The sequence below is a fragment of the Moschus berezovskii genome, chromosome 11, assembly GCF_049115385.1.
Source record: "Moschus berezovskii isolate FMDL1 chromosome 11, NW_MosBer_1.0, whole genome shotgun sequence".
NCBI lineage: Eukaryota > Metazoa > Chordata > Mammalia > Artiodactyla > Moschidae > Moschus > Moschus berezovskii.
The window spans coordinates 17591859-17611341 of NC_142470.1; the positions used below are offsets into that span (position 1 = coordinate 17591859).

The following is a 19483-nucleotide window of genomic DNA, read 5'->3' on the forward strand; positions in this document are numbered from 1 at the left end:
TACACAGTTTAACAAAGAGTACAATGAGCCCTTGAATTTAGTCCCTGTCACAAGGCTGAGTTCTAATCTACTTACGAGGCTCAAAGTTGGGAGACTAAGAATCTGTCACCTCTGTCAGCCACTCAAGTTGTTGATTTATGAACTTGCCAATTAATTTTATTCCTGCTTTTAAACTTGACAATTCTTTCCTGATCTCATCTCTTTCTCATGGAGATTCATCCAATACAACCATCACCAACAAAACTCATGCCATCAAATCTGAATTCTCATTGACTTAGCTAAAGTTATGTGTGATCTTATTGCTGTTTCTAAGTTGTGTCTGACTGTCTGTTGTCCCATGGATTATAGCCCACCAGGCTCTTCTGTCTATGGGATTTCTCAGGCTAGAATACTGGAGTGGGTTGCCATTTTCTACTCTGGGGATCTTCCCAACCCAAGGATAGAACCCTCATCACCTGTTTGGTAGGCAGATTCTTTACCACTGAGTCACCTGGGAAGCCCAGGTATGATATCAGTAAGAACATATACGCTTTTCAACTTACCATGCATGCAATTTTCCTTAGTGTTTCACAGTGACAGAACAAAGATATCTATCCTTACAAACCTTGTTAAGAGTTTCCTAACAGCTCACTGCTCAGCTCTGAAGCCAGAGCCACATGTTCTGTTCATCATGGTTATCAGTGCCCCAGACTGACAGGTATGGCACCCTTGGCACATGCTTTCAAGGTCTCAGGGAGGAAAGAAAGAGAGTATGCTGAATAAAGTGCCAGCTCTAAAAGCTTCCACCTGGAAGTGACACATGTCCGTTCCATTTATGCTTCATTGGTCAAAGCAAGTCACATGACTAAGCCATGAGATATTTTTATGGGGTGATGAAGGGTGGAGCTCTCGAGGGAGAAAGGGTAGATTCTTTTTTAACACAGAGGGAAAAACACTAGTAGAAAGAATTAGGGAAGACCTTTTGATGGAGATGATATTTAAACAGAAAAACAATTTGGTGTTCGCATTTTATGTAAAGGACTCAACATATGTTACATAATGAGGAAAGGAAACATGAATTTGGGACTCAGAGAAAAAGTCAGTGTGGAATGAAATTATGGAGCAGTGGTGTGGGGGGGAACTGTTGGCAAGGGCCAGATAATGATGAAATAACATATGTCCTTTAATAGAAGCACACAAAGTTGTTATGGGAAGGGGCAGAAAATATTCAGATCTCAGGATGTTTGGAAGTTTCTTGGAGAAGTATGACAATGGATACTGATTACAGTTTTTCAGATGAAAATTTATTTGGGAACTTTTGGAGTAAGGACTGGCATTCTCTCAAAAACAGCATGCCAAGAAGCCAAACCCAGCTGTCCCAGGGCATGAAAGGCGTGCCAGCAAAGTAATAACTAACTCAAGAGGCTTGGCTGTGGGTGGGGCGACCCAACTGAGCCTTGTGTCAACATATGGTAAGGATCACTAATGACTGGGTTTGTGTTGCTCATCACAATTGTTTAGTATGGTTTTTAATCCATACCAGCAGGTTTCAAACAACAGAAGTAGATTCACTTTAAATTCATAATCTCAAAACACTTGATACTAAATCCTGGCAATGAAATTTCTTCCAGTAGTGTATCTCCATCTATTTTTGCTGCTGAAATCTTTACCATCCTTTCACATGTACCCTCATAATCATTGAAATTAGAAGAAAAAAAAAGGCGTAAAAACCCCTATATTCCTACTACTGACCTATTTGTGCACCATTTGTCTTTTTGCATAACAGCTAAAAAGGATGTCTTGTTTATTCTCTTATCATGTGCCGATCCTACCCACCCTTGAACTCCATCCTCATTCAATTGGCCAAGAACCTCATTTTTAAGAGGTGTCCTTCTCTCTCTCACCTCATTCATCTCTTTTTCCAATGCATCATTCTAATCAATTAGACGTTGTCCTAGAGTTTCCCATCTTTGACCTCATAGCCCCTCTTGGCTAACAGACGATTTTTCTACTTCCTTTATGGGCTTCTTGAGGGTTCTCTACAAAGCACTCTTCATCTCCTCTACTCTCATCCATTATTTTTTTTTTTCAAACTGTGAATAAAAAATTTATATGGGAAATAAAAAGTAAATAAATGAGAATAAAAATATAATTATAAAATAACAATTAGCTGGCACTGAAACATCATATAGGAAGGAGATTATTTCCTTATGGACTTGGAGGAATGCTTTGCAGTAGAGTGATTGATTACTTGATCTCAACCATTTTTAACATACTGGGTTTCTGGCAAAAAAGTTTGTTTGGGTTTTCCATGTTAACCAAAAACCCAGAAGAACTTTTCAGCCAACTCAATAATTTGGGGGCTTCTTGCCCCAGTTCCTCCTGGAAATCTGCACTGTTCAGTCCTCAGTGAACTCCATGCCTTCCATGTCATTCTTTTATGTCTCCTTTGCCAATTATTTTCATTCTACAATGAATGAAGCTTCTCTTGAAACTTCTTCATTCACAGAATCATTTTTTTTATTTCCTTATACCTATTTCTAAGATGACTATACCAACTCTTACATTTTCTTAATTGATATAAGTTCATCAATTATGCATTCAAAATATATTATGAGCCTGTTCTCTGTTCCCCATCCCATTTCATACATGTTAATCCAGGTTCCCATTAGGTTTCACTTGGATTATTGCAACAGCCTCTCCACAGAGTTCCTAACTCACACTTGTCTGATTCATTCTCCAGGCAGTGGTAAAAGTAATGTTTTATTTGTAGCAACCATCATGTTACTGTCCTGCTTAAATCCTTCCAAGGTTTCCTTACTCTTGTTAACCACTGCCCATCTTACTGTGGCCTACAGTATGGGCAGGGCCTGGTGCCTGCCTACTTCACTAACCCCACCTCCTGCCTCACGCCTATCTGATCACAACTCTTCAGCCACACTAGCTATCTTTCTGAACCTCAGACACATCGAGTTGCTTTTTTTTTTAAATTTCCTTCCTCTGGGCTGTTATGTATGACTTGAAGGATTCTGTCTACCGGTCATTTAGCTACTTCTACTATTCATAGTTTGGCTTTCAGTTTAAATGTGGCTTCCTTGAGGAAGATTTCCCTATCCATCTCATCTGAAATAGGTTCCTGTTTATTATTTTCTTTAGCTATTTTAAAGAATTCATTGTACTGGATGCAACCTGATAAGGCTTTTATTCAACTGACCTTTATTTACTAAATTTGTTTCTGCATAGTTTTGTTCTTTCAGTCTCTTCTAAGACATATACCCTGAAAGGGCAGAAACCATGTGTCCTTTTCACCATTTTATCTTCAGTGATGAGGACATGACCTGAAACACAATAAATATTTGTTGAATAAATCAAATCTAGGAGCATGTTTTCGGAGAAGGCAATGGCAAGCCACTCCAGTACTCTTGCCTAGAAAATAGCATGGACAGAGGAGCCTGGTGGGCTGCAGTCCATGGGGTCGCTACGAGTCGGATACGACTGAGCGACTTCACTTTCACTTTTCACTTTCACACATTGGAGAAGGAAATGGCAACCCACTCCAGTGTTCTTGCCTGGAGAATCCCAGGGATGGCGGAGCCTGGTCGGCTGCCGTCTATGGCATCACACAGAGTCGGACACGACTGAAGCGACTTAGCAGTAGCAGCAGGAGCATGTTCCAAGTCTCCATGCTGTTCCTGTTTTATCATCTGTGCCAATCAAATTAAGCTGCTTGAGTAATTGTAAGTTTTTGAAACACATTGACTTTAGGTGCTATAAAAATATGATGATTTCTGTTCCATTACTATTTGGTCTCTCATCCTGCTTTAGAGTTTATCTGAAAAACTGAAATGAATCACATACTAAGAAAACACGTGCCTCAAATCAATAACAGTTTCTACCAATTCTCTGTGATACTCAACATAGTAAAGAAGACTTCTATTTATCATGGCAGATGATGTTTCTCTCACTTCATTAAAATATATTGAAAAAGAAAAAAGTGAAAATGTTAGTCCCTCAGTTTTGTCCGACTCTTTGCAACCCCATGAAGCCCACCAAGCTCCTCTGTACATGGGATTCTCCAGGCAAGAATACTGAAGTGTGTAGCCATTCCCTTTTCTAGGGAATATTCCTGACCCAGGAACTGATACTGGGTCTCCTGCCTTGCAGGCAGATTCATTACATCTGAGCCACCAGGGAAGCCCCAAAATATACTAGACAGGATATGTTAAAGTAGAATCTATCTGCAAAGTACACTGAAGATAGAAATGGATAATACACCCAAGAAGAGGCAGTATTCTCCTACTGGACTTTCAACTGTGTGTGGGTACTGAGAAATATGTCCTTGGACTTATGTAATTTTTCATGCTGTGTGTTAAGACAAATTCAATGGCTTCAAAAATGACAATAACAAATTCTGGACACTCTTATATTACCTGCCCCTTCTCAAGGATCCCAGGACTTTGGCTGACTGCGAAATGAACCAAGATACAACCAAGAAAATAAAAATAAATGAATAATAATAAACTCAGACCCACCTCCTCCTCTGACTCAGCAGAGGTACCATGTGAGTAACCAGAGGTTACATGCTTGCTCAATGTGTGCACAGACTGGAACACAATAAATATTTGATTTTTTTTAATCCCCCTTCACCTCTATTCCAATTCAGAGACTTCCAGTTCACAAAGCAGAAAAAGGAAAATTAAAAAGAGGTACAAATAGAGCATCCTTGTGTCTTGGGATATTGCCCCCTCCTAAGAAGAGTTTTGTTTTTTAATTAAAAAAAAAAAAAGCAACACAACTAAATAGTGGCAGGAAGAGTTCATGCAGTTAGTGTCGACTTTCCCATCAAATTCATCCCCCATAGGAATTTCAGACTGCTTCTCTCTGCCATGGTCAGGACTGACCAGTAGGAAGATTCGAAGTCAAGCTAGTTCTTCAATCCCTGCATACAAGAGGAAGAAGTAGAAATTGAGGATGCTGACGACCTGGGCGTGGGGCAAAGTCAGCCACGAATCTGCACGGACCCTTCTCACTAAAGCAGCCAAGAGAGGACCGGAAAGAGAAGGAAAGGGTGATACGGGAGAAACCACCCACGGGCAGCAGTCCCCTCAAGACTGCACCTCAGGAGTCTGGGGGACCCTTACTCGGGAGGTGGCTGAGCTTCAGAGCACTGGCCCCCAACTGAGTCCACCTTGCTCCTGAGGCCAGCTGAGTAAATGCCGGCTTACCAACACTACCTTCTTCCTGTTTAGTCATCCAACAAGGAGAAAAAAAGTGAAAATTTGGCAATACGAATTTTTTTTTAATGACACTGAACACTTTACATGTTTATTCATTGCTTCGCCCTTTGACCAAATAACTGAAACTATCTTCTTTTCCTATGAATTACAGATTTTCTTTATCTTTTCTCCTCTCCTAAAGAAACATTTTGGTAACCCAAAACATTTAAAAAAATACTGTATATCTCCAAAACACTTTATTTTTAAGTTGTCTCATATGCGATCAAGTAGATATTTCTAAAATGCACTTAAAATCTGTATTAAATCTTTTCTAGGTGATTTTAGAATGTAAAAAACTGAATGAAATATTATTAAGTTTTAAATAAAAAATTTTAAAATAGGTCAGAATGTTACAGTGAATGAAAAAGGACGAATATAATAAAAACTAATTGAAACAAAACAGAAAAACAGTCCACAGATAATTCAAAGATTATACTTAGATAGACCAATATATTTAGATATAAATATCAAATTATAATGAAATATAATTCAAAGATAATGCTTAGATTATATGTTCAGTTCAGTTCAGTCACTCAGTCGTGTCCGACTCTTTGCGACCCCATGAATTGCAGCACGCCAGGCCTCCCTGTCCATCACCAACTCCCGGAGTTCACTCAAACTCATGTCCACAGAGTCGGTGATGCCATCCAGCCATCTCATTCTCTGTCGTCCCTGTCTCCTCCCGCCCCCAATCCCTCCCAGCATCAGAGTCTTTTCCAATGAGTCAACTCGTCACATGAGGTGGCCAAAGTATTGGAGTTTCAGCTTTAGCATCAGTCCTTCCAATGAACACCCAGGATTGATCTCCTTTAGAATGGACTGGTTGGATCTCCTTGCAGTCCAAGGGACTCTCAAGAGCCTTCTCCAGCACCACAGTTCAAAAGCATCAATTCTTCAGTGCTCAGCTTTCTTCACAGTCCAACTCTCTCCCGAAAGAATAAACTGAAGAATCTACTACACGCAATAAATTAGTTACAGAAAATATCTAGGTAAAAAGCAGATACAAAAAATTAAAATATTTTCTTAGAAATTAGCCATAAGTTTTTAGAAAATATATTTTTTTAAATAACTACACTGAGACAAGGAATAGAAATGCGAAGTACCTAGCTATAAATTTGACAGTATTTATTTATAAAATGTAAAAAAACCAATGAACAAACAAAAATATTCCAGTGATCTGTATAAGATGTGTGAATACACTGAGTGTAATTATTTTGCAGATGGGAAAATGTAATAATATAAACTTTTTCTTTTTAAATAAACCTTTAAAATTGTCCTATAATTAATTAGGTGATTAAGTCAAGTCCAAAATTTAATTGGAGAACTAGCTACGCAGAAATGATAAACTACAAACCATGCTTTTTGCCCCAAGTGGAGAACAGGGCAAAAATAACAAAAAGACAAGATTTAAGAGCTGACGGATGTGTGTAGGGTGGGCAGGGGATGGATTGTTTAATATACTAATGCATTCTTGAAGTTTATTTTTATTTTTAAACAATTCTTAGTTATGTGTCTCTATCATTTGCAATTGAAAATGGATAGTTTAATTAATGTAGAACATAAAGTCTAGCCTCTTTAGCAGCAGAAACTTTTGTGATGTTCCGTACTGTCTAATATGATGTGGTTATTGAACACTTGAAATATGGCACATGCAGCTGAGAAACTGAATTTTTAATTTTATTTAAATTTAATTAATTTAAATTTAAATTATATGGCCAGTGGCTACTGTTTTGGACAGCGTGGCTCTAATATAACAAAAGCTATGTGAATTGAAACAATAAAACACTGTTTTGCATGACAAATTAGGGATATATTTGGAAACATGTTAATGGTGGGACCATGTACTGTAAAGAGAATTCTAACAATTTACCTGTTAGAGCACAAATTAGCCCAAACTTCTCTTAAAATAATTTGTCAATTTGTGTCAAGTCCGTAACTTTGGTCCAATAAATTCAGAAATTTCTAGAAATCTATCTACCAAACTAGTCAGAGATACTGATAGTACATAATGCATGAAAATTATTGATATAATGTTATTTGCATTTTTTAAAAATTTGAAATACATTTAAATGAGTAAACAATGGAAATATAGGTACTTGGAGATTAACTCTTATGTGAGTGACTGATAGTCGCTCAGTCGTGTCTGACTCTTTGAGATCCCATGGACTGTAGCCTCAAGCTCCTCTGTTCATAGAATTCTCCAGGCAAGAACACTGGAGTGGACTGCCATTTCCTTCTCCAGGGGATCTTCCCGACTCAGGGATTGAACATGGGTCTCCTGCATTGCAGGCAGATTCTTTACCATCTATCTGAGACACCAGGGAAGCCTACTATTAGGAGACATTCTTAAGTATAAAAACAGGCCAGATTAAAAAGTATCAGGAGATACATGCTTGACTTTATCTTATAATCTATAGACAATACATTAGAATATGTAATGAGTTCATACACCTTTTCCAAAGGAATATCCGAGACAGAAGTGACAATAAAGTTATAAATGACAATCATCAATCAGATGAAATAATTTAAATGAAGCTTATCTCTCTCAAAGAGGTGGGGACTAGCAAGTAAGTGGTCAGGAAGGAAATACAATGTGCTTTTAACTTTGTATGAAAAGCAATGTTCAGTTCCATGTTGCTGAACATGGTTCTATTTTTCCCTAATAAATCCTCTACTTCAAAGGACTGTCCGAATGCTTGATTAAAACTGCGTCTGGCCTTTGTTCTGGAATCTGTTACTTTTGTTACTGCCTACTGATCGCTGTCCTCTGAAGCTCCTACTTCTTTTTCGCTGTCCCCTGTCACCTCGGTTGCATTCAAGCTGTCCCCTGAAGCTTCAATTGCCTTCCCACTGTCCTTGGAAGTTGCAATATCGCTCCCGTGGTCCTTCTGACTCTGGTTGCTCTGTGGCCACAGAAAGCTGCCAGTGCCTTGAATCATGCCATTTTTCCTATACTTACTGATCCAGTAGGAATATCAAAGTAAAAACCCTGCTTTCCTTTGAGAAAGACCATTCCCTTCACTTTGGAATCAATATCCTCACCCAGCTGCTCTTTAGGTTCTTTCCAAGCATAACTAACGTTTGACATTTCCATTGAGCACTGCAAAGATCATGGTCACAAAGCCCGCATCCCAGGTGCTCAAGGAGTGCTGGTCTACCAACGTGGCACTGGAAACGTGGGCCAGGGCAGCTGCCAGGGCTCCCAGGGCTCCCTTCTCCTCAATCAGCTTCTCGGCTGACTGCTTGAAGTGACCAATCAAGTGCCTCCTAGGGAGGCAACGAGTCCAAGAACCTGATGACATCTTCCCTAGAAGTTTTATTATCTGTGCTGCAGAAGAAACACCTATTTGCTTACATTTAATTCCCGGTTTTTGCTCCCCTTGGGCTAACTGATATTCTTCCTTGTTCTGATAAAAGCAAATGCAAACCCTGGTCCTTCTTGCTCCACCTGTTCACCCAGAATAACAAATGTAGGACTCCACATCCTTTGGTGGAGAACTTTGAACAACCAGCCTCGGGGATGTCTAACCTATGTGCAGCAAAATTAGTTGCAAAGAAAACTCCAGAATTACCATTTCTAAAACCTTTTAGGGTGATTTCCCTTTGCTTCTATAGAATTTCTCCATGTAATGACTGGGCATCCTGCCTTATGACCACTTTCTGTGACAACTTCTGGGCTTCTTTCTTCATTTCACAAAATATGATAGTGCTCCCCTGATCACAACTGCACACTCAGATCATGTCCCCTATAACTGTTGCCCTCTGAGTCCAGTGGCACTTGATAGTCAGCAGCTTGACAGTTATTGCCATTTTCTGTCTTTTTACCAATTAGGCCCACTTGTTCATATGTAGATTTCATTAACACTTATACATGAATTTAAAGTTAAATTTGGGGGAATTATTCCTTAAATTGTAACGCATTTACTATGTAGCATATTTATTAAAAAGATATAATGATGTCCCCACTTTGGAATAAATTAAACACATAATATTATTACCGATCAGGTTTTCAATATATCTTAATAGATGTCTATGGAATAATAAAACTTGCTTAATTCACGTTTTTTCATTATTCATTTAAAAAGTCTTCAGTAAAAAGAAACAAATTGCAATAGCACTATGAATGAAAATAAGCTCTCAAATATTAATAGCAATTTATAGTTCTATGGTTTTTCCAGTGGTCATGTATGGATGTGAGAGTTGGACTGTGAAGAAAGCTGATTGCCGAAGAATTGATGCTTTTGAACTGTGGTGTTGGAGAAGACTCTTGAGAGTCCCTTGGACTGCAGGGAGATCCAACCAGTTCATTCTAAAGGATATCAATCCTGGGTGTTCATTGGAAGGACTGATGCTAATACTGAAACTCCAATACTTTGGCCACCTCATGCGAAGAGTTGACTCACTGGAAAAGACTCTGATGCTGGGAGGGATTGAGGGTGGGAGGAGACAGGGACGACAGAGAATGAGATGGCTGGATGGCATCACCGACTCGATGGACATGAGTTTGTGTGAACTCCAGGAGTTGGTGATAGACAGGGAGGCCTGGCGTGCTGTGATTCATGGGGTCACAAGGAGTCGGACATGACTGAGCGACTGAACTGAACTGATAGTTCACAAAGTATATTCATATGTATTATTTTTTACCCTTCAGCAGACTGTAAAGATAAAGCTCAGTGGAACTAATTTATTTGATCAAATTATACATTTTTCAAGCAGTATAGCCCAAAAGAGACATTAGCTATTATATTTGCTGTTATTTAAACTAATGTTAATCTTAGTAAGGTCTCGGAGGTGGTGTGAGTCTTTCAGTTCCTGAATTTGAATCTTCTTATAAACTACAATCATCTGGTAAATAATTAAGTGCCTCAGAAAGAAACTGCACTGTCAGTTTGGAGAGTTGAATTCATTTTGCAGCAGAAAAGATTCTCTCTACGTCTTTGGAGAGATGTTCAATTAATCCACAGACACCATGCTTTGTGAAAGTTTCCTAGCCTGAGAATAAAATAACTCCTCCGAGGATAAGATAAAATGATGAAACAGATTCAGATCCAGACATACAGATTGTCTTATGCATACTGCCCTTGTGTTTATTAAGTGGAGAGTTTATTCACAATTCAGCCAGAACATTTAACTCTTTCATGCAATTAAAATAGAAACTAGATTAATCATCTGAATCACATTAATCTCTGAGGGTGATCAACATATTTTTAGAAAGAGATTTACCCCATCAGTGTACTGTGTGAACAAGTTTACTAGTAAAGAAAAACTTAGGACTACTATGGCACTGCACTAAAATAGCTCAAGATATTTTATGAAAATTGTCTCCAGAGTTTTCCCAAATAGTAACACTGACTTCTTTGATGTTAAGTCCAGACTCCAAACAGAGATTTGTTTCAAGGTTCAACTTATTCTGTGATTGACTGTTAAGATTAGGGGAGATGATGGAGAGCAGGTGGCTGAACTTGACCACATCACAAATGAGAACACAGAGCAAGGAGGTGGCTGCCCCAGGTCATCCACCTGGCATCAGAGATGCCACCAGGAACCAGCTCTTCCAAATCCCTGCTTGATATTAGTTACTGAAACCCAGTCACAGGAGCAAATGTAGACCGATCCATCTTTCCTAAATTTGCCTAAAGTGAAAGTGAAAGTCGCTGCAGCTGCTTCTGCTAAGTCGCTTCAGTCATGTCTGACTCTGTGCGACCCCACAGATGGCAGCCCACCAGGTTACCCCGTCCCTGGGATTCTCCAGGCAAGAACACTGGAGTGGGTTGTCATTTCCTTCTCCAATGCATGAAAGTGAAAAGTGAAAGTGAAATCACTCAATCGTGTCCGACTCTTAGTGACACCATCGACTGCAGCCCACCAGGCTCCTCCGTCCATGGGATTTTCCAGGCAAGAGTACTGGAGTGGGGTGCCATTGCCTTCTCCAGTGAAAGTCACTAGTTGTGTCCAACTCTTTGCGACCCCATGGACTATATATCCTATGGAATTCTCTAGGCCAGAATACTGGAGTTGATGGCCTTTCCCTTCTCCAGGGGATCTTCCCAACCCAGGGATCAATCCCAGGTCTCCTGCATTGCAAGAGGATTCTTTACTAGTTGAGTTATATGTATTTAAAATCAACTCTCTAATTAAATACACATCTTAAGGCTTCATAACTGTGGTGCTAGAGAAGAGTCTTGAGAGTTCCGTGGACAGCAAGAAGATCAAACCAGTCAATTCTAAAGAAAATTAACCCTGAATATTCATTGGAAGGACTGATGCTGAAGCTGAAGTTCCAAGACTTTGGCCACCTGATGTGAAAAGCCAACTCATTAGAAAAGACTTTGATACTGGGGAAAACTGAGGGCAGGAGGAGAAGAGGGCAACAGAGGATGAGATGGTTGAATGGAATCATCCACTCAATGGAAATGAGTTTGAGCAAACTCCAGGAGATAGTGAAGGACAGGGAAGCCCGGGGTGCTGGAGTCCATGGGGTGGCAAAAGAGTCAAACACTACTGAACAATCACAACAATTTAAAAATATATATACATGTTTTCTCAGTTCTCTTGCACTATACCTTTGGAGGGGATGCAGACAGTGAAGGTCTCTGATACCACATTTCAAGGAAAAAATAAATCAGTGAACAATGTTAATAGGTTGATATTCACGTTCTTTCTACCATTTTCACAGAACAGACCAGTTTCTATATCCTCAGCATGTCTTCTTAAATAATAATAAACGTTATTCTTCAAATTTCTAGAGTGCTTTGCATATCCATCCCATTTTACAGGACTTTGCTTTCAACTAAAACAGAAAAGCAGTTTGGAAATAGAGCACTGCTGTAAAAAAGGACCTAAACCATGAGTTTTTGGGTTTTTCATGGGGCAAAGGAGGAGGCTGGAAGGATAATGAGGAGCTTATTAAAGAAAGCAGGAAGTGCAAGCACAAAACTGATACCAGAGGCTTAAAAGATGCGGCTCCATGTTTTGCAGTAAAGAAACAAGTGGCAAAACTGTTTGCATTTACCTGAGGAAAAAAGTGTACCAAATTAACCTGCACGTGCAGATAACATTTCTAGACAGAATATTGCAAGCGCCAATTGGCTTCTGTTAGTTGCATATGAGAAGATACGGAAAGACGGAATTGAGCTAAAGAGAGAACTATTCAGTATGCGAACAGAATTTCCAATCCAGACTTACGAGGTCAAAAAATAAAACTGTTTAATATTTCCAGGCTCTCCAGCAGGCACAAGACTCTCAAAATGAAAAGTGGCCTCAGGGTAAAGAGTAAATCAAAGATCTGGTCATAAGATCCTTTGTTTAGACCTCAGACAAATAGATTCTCTCAACTAGGAAGAAGCACTTCTAGAAATCTCAAAAGTGTTATTTCACTGCAATTGCTTACTTGGACAAAAGTGGAGACAGATCTCTTGAAAAGAATTACAGTCGTGACTTTTGGGACATGGAGTGAATAACAATCAGATTTGTATAAGGACCACAAAAAGTTTAAAGGTATTGCACAAGATTGGACTGCTGCTGCTGCTGCTAAGTTGCTTCAGTCGTGTCCGACTCTGTGTGACCCCATAGATGGCAGCTCCCAGGCTCACCAGGCTTCCCCGTCCCTGGGAGACTCCAGGCAAGGACACTGGAGTGGGTTGCCATTTCCTTCTCCAATGCATGAAAGTGAAAAGTGAAAGTAAAGTCACTCAGTCGTGTCCAACTCTTCGTGACCCCATGGACTGCAGCCTACCAGGCTCCTCTGCCCATGGGATTCTCCAGGCAAGAGTACTGAAGTGGGTTGCCCATTGCCTTCTCCGAAGATTGGACTAAAGGGGCATAAAACATTAAAAAGGATAAGATACCTCTGGAGTTCTCAATTTTCTACAGTCAAGAAGGAGTCTGAGAAAACTGGTCTGATGAGAGCATGGGCTATTTCTTATGGGAAAAAAGTGTTGACAGGGAAGCATCCTGAGAGGGCGAAGCCACAAACCATGGAAAATCATGAATTGGAGAATTACTTTGGAGGGACAGTTCAGTTCAGTTCAGTTGCTCAGTCATGTCTGATTCATTGCCACCCCATGGACTGTAGCACGCTAGACCTCCCTGTCCATCACCAACTCCCGGAGTTTACTCAAACTCAGGTCCATTGAGTCGGTGATGCCATCCAACCATCTCATCTTCTGTCACCTCCTTCTCCTCCCACCCTCAATCTTTCCCAGCATCAGGGTCTTTTCCAATGAGTCAGCTCTTGGCAACAGGTGGCCAAAGTATTGGAGCTTCAGCTTCAGCATCAGTCCTTCCAATGAGTATTCTGGACTGATTTCCTTTAGGATGGACTGGTTGGATCTCCTTGCATTCCAAGGGACTCTCAAGAGTCTTCTCCAACACCATAGTTCAAAAGCATTAATTCTTTGGCACTCAGCTTTCTTTATAGTCCAACTCTCACATCCATACATGACTACTGGAAAAACCATAGCTTTGACTATAAGACCTCTGTCAGCAAAGTAATGTCTCTGTTTTTTAATATGCTGTCTAGGTTGGTCATAGCTTTTCTTCCAAGGAGATAGTGTTTTTTAAGTTCAAGGTGGCACTCACCATCTGCAGTGACTTTTAAATTCAAGAAAATAAAGTCTGTCACTGTTTCCATTGTTTCCCCCTCTATTTGCCATGAAGTGATGGGACTGGATGCCATGATCTTTGTTTATTGAATGCTGAGTTTTAAGCCATCTTTTTCACTCTCCTCTTTCACTTTCATCAAGAGGTTCTTTAGTTCTTCTTTGCTTTCTGTCACAAGGGCATAAGGGTGGTGTCATCTGTGTATCTGAGGTTATTGATATTTCTCTCAGAAATCTTGATTCCAGCTTGTGCTTCTTCCAGCCCAGTGTTTCTCATGATATACTCTGCATATAAGTTAAATAAGCAGGGTGACAATATATAACCTTGACGTATTCTTTTCCCAATTTGGAACCAGTCTGTCGTTCCATATCCAGTTCTAATGCTGCCTCTTTACCTGTGTACAGATTTCTTAAGAGGTAGGTAAGGTGGTCTGGTATTCCCATCTCTTGAAGAATTTTCCACAGTTTGCTGTGAGGGACAGAATTGGGCTTAATCAGAATTGGGCTTAACCTGCTGCCCTGACAGGTAGTCAGCTGGATTCCAGAATTGCTATGGACCAGTGACCTCGGTGCTCCTGTCTCTACCTTTACTATTCAGTGCCCATTGCAGTTATCGTGTCCCTCTCTTACCATTGCGTGTGTTTGAAAGGCAAATTGCATGTCTTTTTAACGTGCAAATCTCCAGATCAAAAAGAGAAGCGTCCACAGAACCTGCACTATATCTAGGTCTGATATAGACCATGAGATCATGAATTTCAAACTCAGTGATGTGACTTGATGAGTCAGGGTAGGGATCTTGTGTAGGGCCTGAGTGTGTTTTGCATATACAGGGGTGTGAATATTTGGAGCTGGACTGTAAACTGTTGTAGGTTGTTGCACAAATGGTACCTGGTGACTCAACCCCCCTACTCCCTTGTATAATCAACTTTCAAAGTTTCTGGGTTTGGCTATGTAAATTGCTCTGGCTGTTGTGTATCAGAAAATACATTTCAGACATATGCTTAATAAGCTACTAATGTGTTGGGGTCTTGCCTTTCTGGAAAGCTGCTTCCACCATGTGAGGAAGCCCAGTCCAGACCAGCCTTCTTAAGGATGGAACGCTAAGCAGAGAAAGTCCCAGCTAAGCAAGTCCCAAGCTATGCTGTAGATGAATGTTATCATATAAGGTACCTCATGTGAATCCAACAAAAGCAGCACCAGCCACCCTGAAGAATCATGACAAGTGATAAATTCTTATTTTGAGCCCTAAGGTCTGGATCAGGTTCCTTCTCAGCAAGAGGTGACTAAAGCAGAATCTTTCAACAGCAACAGAAGAAGACAGAATAAAATTAGCAACATCTTCAAAATCATCATGGGAAAAATTATACTTGACCTGAAATCCTATTTGTACTTAAATCACCATTTAAACAAAAGTGTAGAATAACACCATCAGATAAATACATTATCAAAATTTTGCTTCTCATGTACTCTTTGTTGGAGGATGAATTCCAATAAATGAGGAATTAATCATGGAAAAGTAAGAGATAGGTTCCATGTAAAAAATATTTAAACCAAAAGAAATAAAAAGGAAGTAGGCAAATTCCCAGGATGATCATAAAAGGAAAGGCCACAGGAACATCCATGCGCAGATCTAGCTCAGTATAGGAGGATGATTAAAAGATTCCTAATGAATGTCTTCATATTGTTATTCAGTTGCTAAGTCATTTCTACTCTGTGACCCCATGGACTGCAGCATGCCAGGATTCGCTGTCCTTCACCATCTTCCAGAGTTTGTTTGAACTCATTTCCATTGAGTCGGTGATGCCATCCAACCATCTCATCCTCTGCTGTCCCCTTCTCTTGCTGCCTTCAATTTTTCCCAGCATCAGCGTTTTTCAAAGAGTCAGCTCTTCCCTTCAGGTGGCCAAAGTATTGGAGCTTCAGTTTTATCATCAGTCTTTCCAATGAATATTCATGCATATATATGGAAGAGTTTACCCTTCAGTTAAGAACGTGTAGAACGCTATGACTATTCAGATTTCTAATCAACTAATTTCTAATTAGTTAAAAAAGAAAAATTACAAAAAGGAAATCTAGTATCATGATGCACAGAAATCATCACTATTGAGGGAAGGGGGTTGTGGGGATGTTGGTGTGAGGGTGCAGGTATAGATATGTCTGCATTAAGATTGGGGATTGTCAGAGAGCTGATTTCTCATCTTATACTTTAGGAAGTCAGTAGATAATGCCTAAAAAGGAAAAATCAAGGCATAGATGCATACGGATGCTCTATAGAACATGTAGGTTATCCCAGGAAAAATCAGCTAGCCAGGTTGAAAGTGGCCTCCTCTACAAGGTGGGAATAGAAGTGAGAGAGGTGGATACAGTCTGCTGTTTCTGTTAGAAACATTACAAAGCTATTTGACTCTAAAAACGATGTGCTTGAACATCTTTGACTACATTAAAAGAAAATTTTATTATCTGAACATCTGCGTTTGTGATTAAAATTCACAATCACTACAGAAGTTAATAGTTCTTATTTTTCTGGATGAGCCTATAGTCCAAGGATACTTTGGGGAAAGGGATAAGAAATAACAGGAGGGTAGCACATGGCCCAGAAAATGGAAATTGTGGAAAGAGTGGAGAACATTATCTTTAACAATTTGTTTATTGCATGTCCAGGTTGAAGAGAGCACACTGCAGGGCATAGATACTTCAGTGCAAGTTTCACGGCCTTCTGGAGATAAAGAATGTAAGTGAGCAGTGGGAGAGACAGATTCTGAGGAAGGGCTCAGACTTCCCTTCTATATCATCTTTTGCAGGATGGCTGAAATCTAAGCCATGAACATAATTTATGCAATTTGATCAGATGGAAGGGGTTTCTCCAATGGCTCAAAGGTGAAGAATCCTCCTGCCAATGCAGGAGATGAAGAAGACATGGTTTCTATCCTTTGGTCAGGAAAATCCCCTGGAGGAGGAAATGGCAACCCACTCCAGTATTCTTGCCTGGGAAATTCCATGGACAGAGGAGCCGGCAGGCTAGCCCATGGGGTCACAAAAGAGTAGGACCCGGCTTATCGACTACACAACAACAAATGGAAGACTATAAGGTCATGAAAAAAGTGACAGTTAGTAGCTCAGTCATGTCCAACTCTTTGGGATCCCACAGACTATAGTCCACCAGGCTCCTCTGTCCATGAATTCTCCAGGCAAGAGTACTGGAGTGGGCTGCCATTTCCTTCTTCAGGGGATCTTCCTGACCCAGGGATTGAATCTGGGTCTCCTGCATTGCAGGCAGATTCTTTACTGTTTGAACCACCAGGGAAGCCCCATGAGGTCAAGCAAGGGATAATTAAAATTTAACTGCTGAAGGAGGAAGAGAAGTAGTCTTGAAGGCACAGGAGGAAAAATGAAGAGGGGAAAGACCAAGGAAGCAGAAGTGAGATGAACAGAGAAGGATTCACGTAGCTCTGAGCCCAGGTGAAGAGCCCACGGAGGAGAACAGCAGCTGCGCTCAGGACTCATGCCCATTTTGCAGTCTCTATTACAAATGAGATCACTTCAATTAAATAAGTGTATGTGGCATAATCATGTGCTGCCACCCCTTCATTTTCTAAATTGCCGTCCCCAGGACAGAGGTCAGAGAGCAGAAAGAACATCTGCTGTAAAATAAATCAGAGACGTTCTGGTTGACTGCTCCTGCTTCCGCCAAAATGTTTGCTGGTTTCGGCAACCCCCTCTCAGGCAGAACAGCCTGCTTAGTTCCCCAGGAACCTCAGCCAACTTCTCAGGTATGTCCAAGTCACATACCCTTATTAAACAATCATTATTGATCACCTATTATGATACCGGCACAGTTTCTGCACTCATGGACACATTATTCCAGAGGGTGGACACAGACAACACACAAGTAAACAAACAAGGGACACATGTGATAGTGAAAAATGTTATGCAGGGGATTGAAATAGCAGGGAGCAGTTAGAGAGATGACAATGAGCTTTGTTAGGCAGCCTTCCAATATTGGTTCTGGGGAGCCCTATCTCTTGGTATTCACACCCTTGTGCAGTTCTTAATTCTTGAGTTTAGACTAGTAATTTATTGCCAGAAATAAACTAGAGCAAAAGTTATAGAACATCACTTCTATTAGGCATTCATGTTCAGTCTTATCAGACTCTTCGTTACCCCATGAACAGTGGGCCCACCAGCCTCCTCTGTCCATGGGATTTCCCAGGCAAGAATACTGGAGCAGGTTGCCATTTCCTTCTCCAGGGGATCATCCCAACCCAGGGTCCAAACCCATGTCTCCTGCATCTCCTGCGTTGGCAGACTGTTTCTTTACCACTGAGCTACCTGGGAAGCCTCCTTCCATAATTAGGCTATAAAAGAATATGACTTCAACCTGTTCAAACGCTCCCTTTGCCTCTTCTCTCGGGCTTGATCTCAAGAAAGCCACTATGCTCTGAGATTCCCTTAAGAGAGGCAAGGAAGTGAGGGTGGCTATCAAGAAATGGAGGCCATCCATTCAACATCCCTGAAGCAACCAAATATCCCAGTAACCACATGAGCGAGCTTGGAATCAGATCGTCAGCCAAACCTTCTGAAGAGGCAGTCTGCAACCCCTGTCAGCATTTTCCTTGTAAGTTTGTGAGAAACCTAAAACAAAGGACCCAGCTACATTGCAGAGCCATGGAAACTAGTCCCTTTTCAATAGAATCATACCCCTTCAAAATAAAAGAAAAACAACACAGGGTTTATATTACATACACAATTTTCCTTGGAAATGTTAATATCTGTATAGTGATGAGCCTTCTCATTCAAAAACGAGTTTGTTTCCATTTGGCATACTTGTGCTTTTCTGTCCCTCAGGAGTAATTTATAAAATTTTCTTGTTGTAGGTAATATACATTCCCAAGTTCATTCTTAAGTATTTTGTTTTGTTGTTTTCGTTCATATGTTTTATATATGTGTATATGTAATATATTTATATATTTTTTCATATGTAAGCTACATATTTTATTATTTTAATAAACCTCTTATTTATTATAAAGTATGCACACCCCTTTAATTAGCTTGGTTTTCTTACTGTTTACAGCACTTCTTACCTAGAAATGTAAGCATATCATCCACAAGTAGTCAGTTTTATTACCTGTTTACAAAGTTGTATGTCTTCAGTTTCTTCCTCTTATCAAATTGCATTGGCCAGAACATCAGGAAGTAGTCATCAGAAAATATCTTGCAAGGTGCAGGGTACATAAAAATAAACTAGATCTTTGAGGTCACTGTCCTCACAGGGTTGAATGAAAGACTGGAGCTTGAAGAGAGGGAGCCTGAAAAAATGGGAACATTCACTCGCCCAGCTTCCCTTTCCTTTAGAGCACGTTGCCCTAGCTGTCAGCTATTACATAATTATTTAGGAGTATTGGTCTCTCTCCCCCCATAGAATATAAACTCTACTGGGGCAACATAACTGTCTTGAAGTCATCAATATTTTCTCAGGTCCTAGAATATGCAGGTATTCATTCAATATTTGGTGATGAATTCAAACAGAGGTGAGCAAATCCAGGCACACCTGCCTTCCTCCCCCCGCCCCCCTCCCCCACCCTGGCTGCTTCTGTAAGAGAAGTCTCAGCAAACACAGCCCCTCCCACT

At 40.3% G+C, this 19483-nt stretch overlaps 1 pseudogene; it reads right to left on the minus strand.

The window, feature by feature from the left end:
• Positions 1–4898: 4898 nt before the first annotated feature.
• LOC129539999 (nucleolar RNA helicase 2-like) lies at positions 4899–9114 on the minus strand (annotated as a pseudogene).
• Positions 9115–19483: the final 10369 nt, after the last annotated feature.